This window comes from Podarcis vaucheri (assembly GCF_965113315.1).
Source record: "Podarcis vaucheri genome assembly, chromosome: 5".
Lineage (NCBI taxonomy): Eukaryota > Metazoa > Chordata > Lepidosauria > Squamata > Lacertidae > Podarcis > Podarcis vaucheri.
This window is the reverse complement of record NC_138763.1, coordinates 66,151,201-66,168,093: the sequence shown is the minus strand read 5'-3', so window position 1 is coordinate 66,168,093 and position 16,893 is coordinate 66,151,201. Positions and strand designations below refer to the sequence as shown.

General features: G+C 46.2%; 1 pseudogene across 1 annotated transcript; it reads right to left on the bottom strand.

Moving 5' to 3' along the window:
- Positions 1 to 9,761: 9,761 nt before the first annotated feature.
- LOC309532131 (D(1) dopamine receptor pseudogene) lies at positions 9,762 to 12,086 on the bottom strand (annotated as a pseudogene). The gene has a single exon. The product of its transcript is annotated as a D(1) dopamine receptor pseudogene (transcript).
- Positions 12,087 to 16,893: the final 4,807 nt, after the last annotated feature.

The window sequence follows — 16,893 nt, the reverse complement described above, 5'->3', positions numbered from 1 at the left end:
AATGAATTTAACTGTCAAGGAGCCAAAGCTACACAACTTTAATGACAACTGTCTGCCGAAAGTTTGGAGCAATGAAATCAACTCTCCCTTTAAGTTTGTACCACTTTTAGAGAGAGACAGTACATAAGATGTTGTTTTGCTGGTACATGACTGCAACCAAATTGAATAAAATAGTACAGAACACAGTCACACAAAATGTAAGATCAATCTTTTTCAGTTAATCTTTTATGTTGCAAAGGTAATTTGTTGGAAGCCTACAGAGCTTGAAGCTCAGTGACTGCTAAAGTTTTTTTTAAAAAATAATCTCTACTGCAGTTGATATCATTATTATTATTTTACAATGCAGCCTTGTAAATAAGCATGCTGAAGTTGCTAGCCGATTAAACATTGTGCTAGTCTGCCCATACATAGCTGTGTTGCTCATTTGTAGCATGTCAGTGACCTTGAAAGGGGGGGGGGAGAGACAGCTTGAGAGAGATGGAGAGTTCTTCTTTAATTTTAAAAGTTTCATACTTGGTAGAAGTGACTGAACTGGTGGTTTACTTATAAGTCAGTCATAATGGAATTTTATGGTGTTTTAGGTTAGTTGTAGATTTTCTTTCGAATGTGTATGGAAAAGAGAGGCATACATATTTTAAATAAATATTGTTAAATAATTACATTTCCGCCCCCCTTGCAACACAGCAGATTTAATACAACGGCTGCACGAGCTATTTTCATAGTCTCATCAGCTATTCAAAAGAGCAAATTAGAGACAATAATCCATTTTTCAGCATAAAGGAGACACCTAGTGGCCATTTTTTAAAAAAGCAGGGATGCCTTCTCTTCTAATACTGTAGTGCAGGGGCTACTGAAAGTGGATCCTGAGAGGTTTCTTACACCTTTTTCTTTGAAGAGTCTTTTTTTTTTTTTTAGAACATCTGAAAAGGGCATGAGATGTGAAATACTGAGTATTCTGATTACTTGAAATTAATTGTTGTGAGAAGTTGTTCGCTGCTCTAAGTGTTCAGGCTCTGATCAGTTAAAAATATAAACCAGCATAAATAAATGAGATTAATGTGCAAAGGTAATCTCAGAATTCACTCTCTGTGTAGGATTTCTCCATGCAATCTGACTGAATAGTACCAGACGACTCGTAGATTGTTCAAAGACAGAGCCTTTCCACAAATAGCTTATACATGTATAAGCTTTATGTTTGGAGGGCAAGAAGAGGTTTTCTGTCATGATCCCAATTCCCTTCCATTTACTGAGTCTATATAATTAATATACAGTGTCTGTGGGAGAAGCTTCAGAATTGCTCACAGCTTCCCTTAAAGGCAGGGGTCAGTCATGCTGCAGTTAGTGCTGTGGCAGGAAAAAATGTGGCTCACATCTCTAGTGGGTCTGCAACAGACACGAGTTTTGGAGCAAGAACTTTCTATTTCAGATCCTTACAGTGAAACCCTAAGGATGATTACTCAGAAGGACAATGCACTATTATGTTCTATGGAGCTTACTTACTTCCAGGAGTGCGTGCATTGGATTGAACCACTTACCTGGGAGAAAATCCCATTGAAACATACTTCTGAGTAAACATACTGTTAAGAAGGTTGCACACCACCCTTAATCTCTGCCAAGGGGGTAGCCAAATTCCTGGGGGTTCCGGGAGATCACCCACTGTTGTGTTTCTGTTGGAAAAATCAAGACACAGCGGAGGCTAGTGTCTTTTAAGAAATATGGTTCATTTTGTACCTTCAATGGATGGGGTGCAGAACATTATATCCCAAGGGTGTCTCTCCTTGCCCCTCTTATAGCTTCAGCAAGGCTGGGTCCAAAGAAGTGGTCAGTCATGGCTCCCAATTTCTCAGTGCAACCTCCTCCAGCCAGTGGCAAGATGGTTTTGCGTATTTCCTCCTTCTTTCTGGAATACCTTTAGATTTCAAAAAGGACAAATTTTCCTGTGACATCACACACACACACACACACACACCACCTCCTGGCTGGGGAGGGGGACAGCTCTTTTCCATTGCCAATGACCCTTAGTGGCTAAGTACTGGTTCCCCATTGTTCCTTAATAGCTCACTTGCTAATTGTCTGGCACAGTTCTGCAGCTTCTATTTTCGCCTCATATCACAAATATTATGTAAATACTAGTGTTTATTAATTTCTACTATTCACTAACAGACTCTGGTACTCTAGATCTATGACACTATCAAACCAGCACTCAAGCCTCTGTCAACTTCCCTGATGGCAGTCGTAATAGCCAGAAGGTAGGCAACCTCAGCCTTCATTTGGATGCAAAATTGCACTTTCTTATATCACTTGCATACCAAAAATGATTTAAAACATGAGCGGCTTCTGCCTCACACTGTGGAAATAGGACTTGGATAGAATGAAAAAGCATTGATCTAGGGAAGAGAGAGGTCGTTTTCAGCCTGAAATACACTACACAGTTATCATCCTGCGTGTTACTGAAATCTCTGAGACAATTACCTTAAGCTTCTGAACCAAAGGATTTATTCGCACACCACACTGGCTTGAACATGAAGCAGCTCATAATGACAGGGGCGATAACTATGGTTAGCTTTCAAAGCAGGACTGCACTGTTCTGACAACCTCTGCTACACTCTCAGGAGCTCAGCCACTGGGAACGGATAGATTTCTCTGAGAATGAAAGCAAAGCTTTGCAAAGAAGTAATGCCGTTCACTGAAATCTGTCCTTGTAAGTCTAATTTTCATATGGCTTTAATGCTAACCTTGATTGTGTTGCTTTTTACACTCATTTCTACTTAGAATCCACTACTGCGGCTGGCTTTGCCCCAAATGCCAAGTTCAGCATGGAGGCTGCTCAGCTCTTAATCATCTGACATCACCTAACAATGTTAGGTGACCAGCTTTTTTTTTTAGTGCAAACCCACCTAGTGTGGCACTTTGAAGTCCACACAATCAGCTGGTTGTCATGGCTTCAATGTGCCCCACACAATTCTGTGCAAGAACCAATGCTCAACTGATCTCACAGAGAGCAGTGAGCAGCATTTTGAAGTCCTAACCACCAACTGATTGTCAGTGCATGCAGACAGCCTTGTGCAGTGCTTTAAAGCCTCACCGATGACCAGCTGATTAACAGGGTTTCAAAGTGCTGTGCGTAGCATGGGGATTTGCAGATGCCACCAATCAGATGACCAACTTTCCAATAGACAAATAGTTGCTATTGCACTCAGGTCTTGTGAGCTTCCTAAAGGGCCCTGGCTGGGTCCTATGACAGGATGCTGAACTAGATGGTACTTTAGCCTAATCCAGTTGGACTCTTCTTACGTTTTTAAAAGCCATATGTTGCCCCCCAAAAGCAGCCAACAATATGAGGAGGCTATTTTGAAGAGGGTATGGACTGAGGATGGGATAGTGACCAAGAACCCACAGTTCCTTAGTGTAAACATAACCAAAATGGGAGGCTAATGAGGTTCTCAAAAAACGAGCTATGACTAACAAACAATTTCATTTTTCACTTCCTGCTAGTATGACTGCTCCAAAATGAACTAAGATTGTCAGCTGAGAACACTGTCCTTCAATCTCACTTCAACCAGAAAAGTCACCAAGGTCACGTCCACAGCATACATTTAATGCACATTTAAAGGACATAGCTTCCCTCAGATAATCCTGGGAATTGTAGCTTGTGTGTTAAATCATGTGCTTGGACTCTAGTGCTCTCCAGATTTTCTGATGCAAACTCTCGACATCCCTGACTGTGGCTGATGGGAGTTGGCTCCAACAACAGCTGGCCACAGGTTCTCCATCCCAACACGAGGTGATATCATCATCATCATCTAGACAGCTGAGGCACGTTCTTCCTTCTACCAAAATAGATGCTCAGGACAGCTGCTGGAGTGATGCACAAGTGTCAGAATGCATGGGAACACTGTGTTGGTAGAGAAACTAGGAAGTTTATTTGCATGACCAGGATGAACATATGTGGAGGTGAATCAAGAGACAGGAACAGTGAGAATGACAGGGATGAATGTGGAGGTGGAGGTATATTCACAGCCTGTTCTTTTCTTCCCACAGACCTTGCAAGCTGTGAAGATATCGATCAAAATGTAAACACGCTCGCTATGGTGTGGGGATTCATATGAAGGCCAAAATTAATGGAGTAAAAATGTTCTAGCAAAAAACAAATAGAACTGCCAGCAAACTCTTTCAGTGCTTACTACAAAGTCTGCTCTGAAAAAATGTGTGCCTTGCGATGGAAGGTGTGGCAGTTCTACACGGTTGCAGGTGAATCCCACTGAGGGTGTGCAACGTGGCACAGTTGAGAAAATGTGTCAAAATATCCATTGTACTGTTTGCACAGAATCAGACCCCAATCAAGGTGATGAGGGAGAAGCTACATGTGACTTCTATTCTTCTTCAAATTGCCAGCATGGGGGCCTGATCCAGATCATGGGTAGGGAGCATTGTAACGTTCACTGGACTTTCTTTTCTTTTCTTTTTTGGTAATCACCATCATCATTTTATGTGTATGCCACCTTTCCACAGTTAAAACAATGCTCAAGACGACTTACAATATGAAAAGATTTGCATGATTACAAACATAGCAAAGTGGTCATGAAAATAAATAAAACACATTAAAAACTACATAACCAAACTGAACAATTTCCACATAAAAACGACGATACAAAAAGTTAATATCAGTAACAACAGCAAAATCTCCCAATGAAACTTTCCCCCCAATACCCCAGTCCATGCTGGGCAGCAGCCTCAGCAGCAGTCCTTATGAGGCCAGTCAGGCCCCGCCCTAGGCCAGGTGGAGAGAAGCAGGAACAGGACCCTCAGGCTCTCGGCAGGGGAGGTGCAAACTGCAAGTGTGGGTCTACCCCTTCCTCCACAAAAATATCTATTATCCTACACTCCCCCCTCCCAAAAAGAGGTTGGGGTAGTGTTCTCCTCACCCGTTATCTTCACAACGACCCTGTGGACACTGGCAGAGGAAGGGGGGTGCGGTGGGTGTGGTCTGCCCCGGGTGCCATCCTTGAGGGGGGGTGATATTGTCCCCCCGCCCCCCTGGGACGCTCACCCCTCACCACGGGTGGCTAGCCCCAATCTCTGCCTGTGGGGTAAAATGGACTAAGAGATAATAACTGACCTAAAGTTACCCAACAGATTTGCTAGCTGTGAGGATGTGTTGTCACATAATCCAGCCAATGAGTTCATTTCACTAAAACTCAGACAGGGGGGACCGTTTAATACTTTTGTTTTTACTCCTAGTTGTTGTCATCTTTGTGCCCAGTTTAGTAATTAATATCACGTATCTGCTTAATGTTCAAATGCACTTTGGGGACCAAGAGAGGGAATACTGGGATATGATGGCATAATGTTGATAGGTTTCTTGACAAGAGGTTCATTTGGAGCTCAAGTGAAACAGATGGATGCATCACAGTTTCTTCTTAAGGATCACTGTTATTTTGGAACGGTATAATGAGCCATACTGCTACGTAACCTAGGGGCCCATATTGAAAGTCTGTCTAGATAATTATTCCTAGAGTTCTGTTTCTGTAATAATAATAGTAAGTTCAGTTCTGCTCAAAGTAGAGCTCACTTTCAAAATTGCAGTGCTACTAATTTGGAAGAAATATACGTAAAAGGTAAAGGTAAAGGACCCTGGACGGTTAAGTCCAGTCGAATTTGATTATGGGGTGCATCACTCATCTCTGCTTTGGGGCCGAGAGAGCATATAAAATGCCTGGCAGTTGTATCTAAAGCTAGCAAAGTTCATGGCACTTTCATTCATCCAGGAAGAACTGTAATTTTCCCCCAGCTACGTAGTGATTAATATTCTGTATTCCCATGCTAGCTTTCACCTTGTTATATTTCAGCCATTTTGTGTCAAACCAATGTACTGTATACATATCAAATTCTGCTTTAATTTTAATGGCTTTCCCCCAAGAGTAATGGGAAATGTAGTGCGTGACCTCGTTGTGTTTAAGCCACTAACGCGTACATACCCTCAGTTAAGTGTTTTGCAAGAAAATGGATATTGGTGATCTGACTGCTACTTGCATTTCTGAGAAAACAATCATACATTCAGACTGCAGTCAACTGTATAGAATTATAATCAACAGATATAAAACTTTGTTGCTAAGTCAGCATTCACGACTTTATTTTATGGAAAAAATGGCAATATGCATAAAGCAATCTTTTCCATTTTTGTAGAGGTAAGCAATAATTTTGCAAAGTACTTTTAATCCTTTATAATTTATATAAAACATTTAGTGAAATATATCCAACTGACTACTTACATAATGACTTGACTGGGTTTCATCTGAATAAAACCTTCTCAGGAAAAAGTGTTAAGATTTTGCTGGCCTAATATTACATTCCTTGTGCAAATGTAAATCAAGCCCATTCAACAGACAATGGGGGACATCCAATGATGTCTGCTTGCTTGTGCAACAGAAATCCATGTGTGCAGGGGATTTCCAGCTAGTCTCTTCCCCCATCCAGCCACTTGCATGTCCTCAGAGCAGATTTGGGGGGCACACAGGGGTACCCATCATATTAACTAGGGGTTAGCTCATCTTTGGTCCTCCAGATGTTGTTTGACTCCAGCTGCCATCAGACTCAGCCACCATAGCAAACAGCCAGGGATGAGACAGCCATTGACAACATCTGGAGGGCCAAAGTCTTCCCACCTCTGCTTTGGTCTTGTGCATTACTGACTTACGGTAATTCAAAAAGTGGTAGGTCTGTTTGGGCAATCTCCTACTCACTTTCCTGAGTGGGACCTTGGACTTCTGCCTCCAAGCCTTGATAGCCAAGGTGCCTGAAATCCATCTAGGAAAACTATATACATGCATTTCCCAATTCAGAAACAGATCTGTAGCAGCTCCCTTGCTAGATAGGAGTGTTTTTTAAAACCTCAACATACCAGTGTGAGAGTTTGGACCATGTAATGAGTCTTGATCTGGTGACCTGGCACAAATGCTACAAAATCTAGAGGTAATACAGATTGTGGCTGTTGTTGTGAACATGATTTTTGTCACTGAGACAAAAGGATAGGAAAACAGTACGCCTGCTTGATGTAGCTGTATTATTACACTGGATTCAAATGAAAGAAGTGTTCATTTTGGCAAAATTGTACCAAGCTTTTAAGGAGCCTTTCTTTAATAGCCAAGTTGGATTTTTTCCCCCTTATGGAAATACATTTCTGCTAGAAGATTTCATTTTCCAGAGAGCCAAACAGTACCATAAAAAAATGAGAAACAAATAATTACATTTCCCATATAATCATATCTTCATTAGAACTTGTGCAACCCCACTGGCTTCACATTTCTTTCGAACAGCATAATCCCAATATAGAGCAGCAGCCTATACAAGCTTAAATACCAATGCAATAGATGATATTTTAAGCCCAGAGCAAACCCTGTTAAATACAAGCACAGGGGCTAGGTAACTGTGCCCCACATGATGTATTTTACATAACTTGTAGAGTATTGTTTTATACATTCAGTTACCATCAAAGAAAATTTAACATTATAAATGGTACAGCTCTGTTAAAAGTTGTGGGCAGCACAGTAAGATGTGAAATAATTACTACACTGCGCCTGGGCATAATTTACACAGCTCATTACCATAATGTCAAAGCACATATTTATATATGTACAGAAACATGCAATTAACCATCTGTCTTCACATCCCTGGTAATGAAGCAGATGATAATACTTTTCTCAGTCCAGTTCACCCTTCTACAGCTGCTCTGCAACACCAGGAACTCACAGTGCCATCAAAGCCTTAGGCTCTTGTACACATTTACTGTAGCTCCAGCACACTCCCACTGCTGGTGCTTGAAGCCGTGTACACATTGGCCAAAATCCATACCTATCTTGCTCCCATCCCATTTGCAAATGTGAGCCACATTCACTTTGCAGTGAAACTGAGGTGTGTACACTTGAGACAGCTGTTGCACATGCACGGATGACAGTTGGTTGCTTTGGGGTGGAAATTGCAGTCCAACAATCTCGAAAGCAACATCTGTAGAGTCACACGTCCTCCACTCTGTGCTTAGGGCAATCAGGATCAGGGGTGTACAAAGGGGGAGCGGAGGGTGTGGGTCGCCCCGGGCACGCCCGGGGTGTGTGTGTGTGACAAGATGGCCCGTCGCCTCCCCCAGCTGTAGAGTGATGGAGGGTGTGAACACAGTCAGTGTGAGCGCCGCTCATGCCGCATTTGCATGGCGTCTGTATGGGCTGCTACGTCTGCGCAGTCTGCACGGACTGCCGCTCGCACACAGTGTCCCTATGGGCATCCGTATGGGCTGCTGCTCGCGTGGTAACCATACGGGCTGCCACGCATGCGCAGCCCGTACGGACGTCACACGTGCACAGTCCCTACAGATGTCATGCATGCGTCACCGGGTGGTTCACCCCTCCCCTTGGCGTTCCGCCCGGGTGACGGAGAGGGTTCCTCCGCCACTGATCAGGATGATGTCAGCACCAGAGTGAAAGGGGGGGGGGCAGATAAGTGTTGCACATTGGGGCTTCATGTTCCAAAGACTGGTGAATGCATTAAGATACAGTGGTACCTCGGGTTACATATGCTTCAGGTTACATACACTTCAGGTTGCAGACTCCGCTAACCCAGAAATATTACCTCGGGTTAAGAACTTTGCTTCAGGATGAGAACAGAAATCATGCAGCGGAGGCGCAGCGGCAGCAGGAGGCCCCATTAGCTAAAGTGGTGCTTCAGGTTAAGAACAGTTTCAGGTTAAGAACAGACCTCCAGAACGAATTAAGTTCTTAACCCGAGGTACCACTGTACTTCAGTTTGTTAAATATCTGTTTCAGCTTCTCTCACATCATAGAGTTGGGAATCATGGTTCTTGTGTTAGACCATGCTTGCTCAAACTCGGCCTTCCAGATGTTTTTGGCCTACAACTCCCATGATCCCTAGCCAGCAGGACCAGTGGTCAGGGATGATAGGAACTGTAGTCTCAAAATATCTGGAAGGCCGAGTTTGAGGAAGCCTGTGTTAGACAATCAACCTTCAGTCTTACCATTGCCTCTAGATACACCCTAAGAGAAAGACTAGTAGATCGCTACTCAGTTATGCAGGAAAGAACTTTTGTGCAGATTGTTGCAGACTCAGGAGTAATGTCTAAGGCTCCAAACCAATGCACACTTACCTAGGCATAAGACCCACTGCACACGCTAGGACTTCTGTTCTGATCAAACATGCAAAACTTCATTGGACCCAACCATATGAGTTGGGTGCCAATGGATGGGTCCCAAGTGATCGGGCCCTTACATTTTAGTTAGGTCATGATCCCAACTGTGAAGAAGCCATGCATGGCAGATAGAGCTATCAGTGGCTATTAAACATGTAATAGTGAACCCCTGGAGACAGATAGACAGGCCATGTAGCCATAGCAATGACCAGAGGAGGAATGACCACTGGGTGGAGCACAGAGAGGAGAAACACTAAGGTGCACCTGTAGAAGCAAAACTGGACACCTTCATCTGTCCCAGCTGCAATCAAACATGTCTCTCCTATATCAATATCTACAGCCACAGCAGGCGCTGTAACTCTGTTTGAGTAAAGCTGTTTGACTTTACCCTGAAGGCGCACTCTCCTAAGACAGACGGATGCCAACAACAAGTGAGCCATCCTCACAGTTGATTGGACAGCATAGATATCCCTAAATAAATAAGTAGTTCTGACAGCTATGTGATACCTCCAGAATCAGAGCCAGTGCACCTCTGAATACCAGTCACTGGGGAACAACAGTAGGAGACAGCGAAAGGCCTCGTGTCTTGTTTGTGGGCTTCCTATTCACATCTAGTCGGCCATTGTGGGGAAAGAAAATCCTGGACTAGATAAGCCTTCAGTCTGAGCCAGCAGGACTCTTCTTATGCGATTGTGTTCCTTTGTGGCCACTACATGGTCCCATCCACATACCGCTGGGATGTGGCAGTAAAGATTCTAGTGCCCAGTAATCTCTGCAAAGGGATCAAGAGTCTCCAAAGATACCACAGCCTCACATTCAGAGGGGAGCAAAGCTGGCAGGTGAAGGTTTTTGCTGTTGCTCCTCTGAGCGGCCTGATGTGAGGACAACATCTCTTTCTCTGGCAGGGTTCCTCCATTGCTCTCTCCTTCTCCTTGGGAGCTCACTGTGTGGGGCAGGGATCGATGCCAGGCAGCAATGGTGGGGAGAGGTGATGGAACTGGCTCTCCTCTGCTCTTGTGGGAGGAGGAGTCATGGTGATAGGAGACCAGCTCGTGGCTCAGGTTGACTCTCTCCACGGTGGACCTGCCTGGAGCCCAACAAGGGCGGCGGTGGCAGCCCAACAGGCTGCTGAAAGCCTTCCGAAAGTCCACATTGAAAGCATAGATCACTGGGTTGACCGAGGAGTTGGCCCAGCCAAGCCACATGAAAACACGGAAAGTCGTCTGGCTGACGCAGAGAGCTTGCCCAGAAACCCCACTGCCTGGCCTTGGTCCGCAAAAGGGTAGCAGGCAGTTAAGGACAAAGAAAGGCAGCCAGCAGCAGACAAATACCCCCACGATGATGGACAACGTCTGAAGGACCTTGGTTTCCTTGCAGAGCGAGCTGCGCAGCGAAGAGGCGGGCTCTTTCCCCTGTGCAAAGCCCAGCCCTCCAGCCTTTTCCAGAGACGAGATGCGGCGGATCTGAGCCTGGGCGATGCGGTAGATCCTTGCGTAAGTGCCAATCATGATGGACACAGGGATGTAGAAGCTGACCAGGGAGGAGGTGATGGCATACGTGGGGTTGAGCCGGGCGTCACAACGTGGCAACTGTAGGTCAGTCCCCCCCTGCTCCTCGACTCTGTGCCAATGGAGCTGGACAGGGATGAAGGAGATGAGGACAGAGAGGGTCCAGGCCAGGGCGATCATGGCAGAGGCCAGGCCCCGGGTCATCCGCCGCTCGTAGCGGAAGGGGCTGGCGATGGCCCAGTAGCGGTCGAGGCTTATGATGCAGAGATGGAGGATGGAGGCCGTGGAGCACATGATGTCGGCGGCCACCCACGTGTCGCAGAAACGGGTGCCAAAGAGCCACACACCACACACCGCCTCAGTGACTGCCTGCCAGGGCATGACCAGCAGCGCCACACACAGGTCAGACGAGGCCAGTGACAGCACGAACCAGTTGGTGACTTTGGTGCGCAGGTGGCGAAACCTGACGATGGCCAGGCAGACCAGAGCGTTGCCCAGCAAGGTGCTCAAAACCAGCAGCCAGAGCAAGCAGACGCCTAGCACCACCCCATTCCCGCCAGGGGCCCGGGGCTCCAGGGGCCCCTGGCTGCCGTTGGAGGCGTTCTCCATCGGAGGGCGCCCACGGGCTTCCGGCGCCGACCGCCGTCCAGGAGGGTCTCCTATGGCCGCCACCCGCGCGCCCCAGCGAACAGGGTCCCCGCGGCCCCTTCGCCTGCATCCAAGACGTAGCTGCGGCTCCCGCAGGCATCGTGGGGAAGCATTCGGTCCTGAGCCTGGACGGGGCGCATCAAGAGCTTCGCGCAGCGCCGCCGGCGCCACCGGGACAGAGAAATCTTGGTTAGCGGCAGGCTGGCTGGTTGGAATGAACGCGGATCCGAGAGCGAAAGTTCCCCGACGCCGCTCGCTCGCTGCCTTCCTCTCGCCGCCAGATCCAAGCGTCGTCTGTGCTTCCCGGGCTTCTGGGCATCCTCCGGTGCTGGAGGAGAAGGTGGGGCAGAGAAAGCCGCGGCGGTTTCCGCACTATCTGTCGGTTTGGGTTTGGCAGTCGGGGCGGCACTGAGACGTCTTGTTCCCTACGTCTCGTGCGCGGCGGCGGCGACGGCAGGAGGCGAGAATGAAGCACGTGGAGAGGGATCCGTGCGCGCGATCCTGTGAATTGATCGGCGGTCGCTTGCGCTGCTCGCTCGGGATCGCTTCACTCAGCCATGGCTTACGAATGGATAAAATGTCAGAGATGCCAGGGCTCAGCTGTGGCTGCTCAGCAGAACTGATGGTTCAGTCCTTCGTCGAACCCCTCCCCGCGCCCCATAGCTTCTTCTCTTGTCCTGCCCGTCGCGCCCTCTGATCTGCCTCCATTCCAGCCTCCCCACTGCGCCCCCCCCCCACTGCGCCCTGCTGAGCTTCTAACAGGCACAAATTCTGTAGGTGCAATTTTCACTGACACGAAAAAACTGCGAGCAAGGAAGCTTCACCTGTTGAAATTTTGCCTGCTATACAGAATACAGTCGTCAAAATCACAGGTGTAGTCAAAGCACATAGAAATAAAATATGTATTGTTATTTTTTAAAAACCAGTGGCATCATAGACGGTGGTCCTTTGCATCATTGATCATGTAGCTTAAGATGCAAAAATGGAGGAAAGTGGAGATAGGTACAGACAAGTACAAAAAGCCATCCAGGGTTCCCTTACCTTTTATAATAAACACTGCATGACACACTGTCTGAGTTATCATCTTCCAGCACACCCCTTTTGGTGATTAAAGCAGACACAGCCACAACTTCTAAAAAATGTTAGAGCTGTGAAACTGATATGACATCTTGCGAAAAACTGTTGGCTTTAAAATAAGAAGCCAGCTGGATTTAATCTGAGTGGGAACTGCCAACAACACGATTTAAAAACCACTGTTTTTGTGCTGCAATGGTTGCAAATAGTGGAGGGCAATCCTGACCCCTGGTTTGTGCTGCTGGAGGGAGTTAGGATGAGGCAGAGGTGTCATGGCTTCATAACTCCGCCCCCTCCAAAGTCTGCTGAAAGTGCCACTGCCAACCAAAATGGGATGACCCCAAATGGGGTATTACGGGGGGAGGGCAGAGACTAGGAGATGAGAGGCCATTTTCTGGAGAGGGGACTGATCCCAGAACCTCTGCTGCAGCAGCCTAGAGCTGGCACAACAAAGGGGAGTAGGAAATATTTGATCTGCTCTTTTATCCTGGCTGATTGTGAGTGGCAGTTCTTCAGATGCAGCAGTAGACCCGTTGCTCTATTCTGCTGCACTACTCCTGGCCTGTGCTTTGGTTTCCAGTGGCTCTAAAATGCAAAAGAAGCCTCTGATATCCAAAGCAGGAAGTCTTGTTTGAGCTTTAAGGTAAAGGTAAATGGTGACAGCAGTCACGAAATTAAAAGACGCCTGCTCCTTGGGAGAAAGGCGATGGCAAACCTAGACAACATCTTAAAAAGCAGAGACATCACCTTGCCAACAAAGGTCCGTATAGTAAAAGCCATGGTTTTCCCAGTAGTGATGTATGGAAGTGAGAGCTGGACCATAAAGAAGGCTGATCGCCGAAGAATTGATGCTTTTGAATTATGGTGCTGGAGGAGACTCTTGAGAGTCCTATGGACTGCAAGAAGATCAAACCTCTCCATTCTGAAGGAAATCAGCCCTGAGTGCTCACTGGAAGGACAGATCGTGAAGCTGAGGCTCCAATACTTTGGCCACCTCATGAGAAGAGAGGACTCCCTGGAAAAGACCCTGATGTTGGGAAAGATGGAGGGCACAAGGAGAAGGGGACGACAGAGAATGAGATGGTTGGATGGTGTTCTTGAAGCTACTAGCATGAGTTTGATCAAACTGCGGGAGGCAGTGGAGGACAGAAGTGCCTGGCGTGCTCTGGTCCATGGGGTCACGAAGAGTCGGACACGACTAAACGACTAAACAACAACAAAAGGGACCCCTGACCATTAGGTCCAGTCGTGACCGACTCTGGGGTTGCGGCGCTCATCTCGCTTTATTGGCCGAGGAAGCCGGCGTACAGCTTCCGGGTCATGTGGCCAGCATGACTAAGCCGCTTCTGGCGAACCAGAGCAGCACACGGAAACGCCGTTTACCTTCCTGCCCAAGTGGTACCTATTTATCTACTTGCACTTTGATGTGCTTTTGAACTGCTAGGTTGGCAGGAGCAGGGACCGAGCAATGGGAGCTCACCCCGTTGCAGGGATGTGAACCGCCGACCTTCTGATCGGCAAGTCCTAGGCTCTGTGGTTTAACCCACAGCGCCACCTGCGTCCCACTGTCTGAGCTTTAGTGTTCCAAAATTAGTCATGATCTCCATTTGTGTGTTGTCTTTCCCATGTCAACAGATGCTGGTAAAATGCTATGAAAATTATTATTCTCTCCCCTCCACCTCCTAGATTTCTGCTCATCAGAATACTGGATACCTTTCTAGCATTGCTGGATGAATTACCGTAAAATGTTTTGTATCTGACTTGTAGAAAACTTGCCATTTTCCCCAAACAAGCTTGGAAAAAATAGATTTTCACATAAGAGGGAGACCATTCGCTGGAAGCAGTGAACGCAAGAAAGAACTGGTGGTTTGACTTCATAGTGCCTGGTCCCAGTCAAACTTCACGCTGCCATTTTTTAACCTAGCTAAGCTTTCCAGACAATCTGCAAAGACAGCCCCAAGGTCAATGCATTGCAGTCATCTAACCAGGAGGTTTATCTAATGTGCATTCCAGATCTAAGGCCTAATTTCTTTTAATATTAAATATGCAATCCTAATCTAAGGTCTATAACCCCTTTACTTTTTATTTCATAAGAGATGTTATTGAAATCTAATCAGAAGCTTTTTAAAAAAACACAGACCACTGATAAAATATTTTTATAACATCACAGCAAACAAATTTAGAAGAATAAACTGTTTCTTAAAATAGTGTTTTTTGTTTTCTGTTAGGCTAGATATATTGTGTACTCTCAGAAACACAAATGTAATGTATTAAATATGCAGGAAATGAGGCTTTGCTGATAACACTAATAAGTATTGTAATGCAGACTGCAGCACTGTTCTGGGAAAATTTAATCACAAAGAATTTACTTTGCAAAGCAATGGGTTTGTTATGGCCCAGTTAAGCTTTTAGATTTAAGTGCCGCTGTTTTAGGACTGGGAGATGCAAGGAAAGTCTATTGGGAAAGTTCTGAGCATTGTTCTTCTGTGAAGAAAGGTCATTTCCACAGAGCAAAGTGAATGCTTGATTATAACTGATCAGAGACCATGTCCAGATGACCTGAGGATATATTCTGATTTGTTTGCTGGGAGTTTAAATGATATTGTGCCAAGCAGTTGCTATCCCACACTTTCCAATGCATTTTCTCATCACTTTCCTTACTGCAAAGTGACCTATATTTGGGGAGAGGAGTGGTTTTGTTGTGCAAGAGTGCCAAATCGATTTTTTGATTGTACAACCTAAACATGTTTGTATGTGATTGAATCCCAGCCAAATATAGTGACAATCTGGAAGTGCCCAGAATCTGCAGAACAGGGTTAGCTCAAACATTCTAGGGCATGCTGCCTCTGACCATGCCCTAAGCCTGTGCCTCAGAAACAATTCAGATTAGACACAACATCTCACTGAATGATCCCCCATGCGAAACAGTTCCCTTCAAATAGAAAATGAGCATGTCAAGGAGAGAGCTAGGCCTGAACCCTTTCTGTGGGATTTAGAATTCAGTATGCAGGAAACATCATTTGGCGGAAGAGCATTCCATCATATACGGCACCATCTGCAGTCTGATGTGGTACATCCTAGAGAGGACCAGCTCCGGGGTTATGGGGCCCCTTGGCAAAGTGTGGGGGTGCCCACTTAGGTGGACTACCTAGCGCTGACTGTGGGCCCCTGAGAAACTACTATTTTAAATGTCCTACCATGCTCCCTAGTGATGCAATGTTGGGCATCCCAGAGCATTGTGGGAAATTTAAAATGGCCTTCCAACACCTAGTGCCAGGGACCCTAGCTGGCATCAGCTCAGGTGCATAGCTGTCAACTTTTCCCCTTTTTTAAGGGAAATTTCCTTATTCCGAATAGGATTCCTCTCAAGAAAAGGGAAAAGTTGACAGCTATGCTCAGGTGGGTCCCGTCAGGTGCTGGGCCCTGGAGCTACCCAAGGGCGTTCATAGTGAACCTGACCACAGAAACAGGTTTATTACCTCAGCGAGAATTAGGTCACTGTCTCTACCTTTTCTGGTAACTACTTTCACCATTCATCATTACTCATAGGTCTCCTGCAGCAACTGCAGTACCTTTTCCACTCCCATCAAGAACGTGGGAGGGAGAAAACTAAGGGTTGTATCTAAGCTCTATTCCCAGAAGACTCATTTAAATTAATGGGCACAAGCTAGTGATGACCACCCATTGGAATGGGTCTACTCTGAATGGATCTCATGGAGGAGTCAACCCACTATTGCATGGGTCAGGAGAAGCCACAGGGGGCAGGATTAACCATTTAACAACCTGATCCTGATCCACAGCCTTTGCCAACCTGGTCCGTCCAGATGTTTTTGATTGCAATTCAGCACCAGACAGCATGTGCTCATCCCTGCCTCAAAACACAGAACACTTTCCTCTGTTTTTGCATCTTAAGCTACATGATCAATGATGCATAGGACCACCGTCTATGATGCCACTGGTTTTTAAAAAATAACAATACATATTTTATTTCTATGTGCTTTGACTACAGCTGTGATTTTGACGACGGTATTCTGTATAGCAGGCAAAATTTCAACAGGTAAAGCTTCCTTGCTCGCAGTTTTTTCGTGTCAGTGAAAATTGCACCTACAGAATTTGTGCCTGTTAGAAGCTCAGCAGGGCGCAGTGGGGGGGGCGCAGTGGGGAGGCTGGAATGGAGGCAGATCAGAGGGCGCGACGGGCAGGACAAGAGAAGAAGCTATGGGGCGCGGGGAGGGGTTCGACGAAGGACTGAACCATCAGTTCTGCTGAGCAGCCACAGCTGAGCCCTGGCATCTCTGACATTTTATCCATTCCTAAGCCTTGGCTGAGTGAAGCGATCCCGAGAGCAAGGGGTCCCCGCAACCAAACGATCGTGTCAGGGGAAACGGATCAATCACAAATTCTCGAATTTTGATTTTTATTCTGTTTACTGTTTGATACCTTCTGCACCCTTGACAGTGTTGAAAA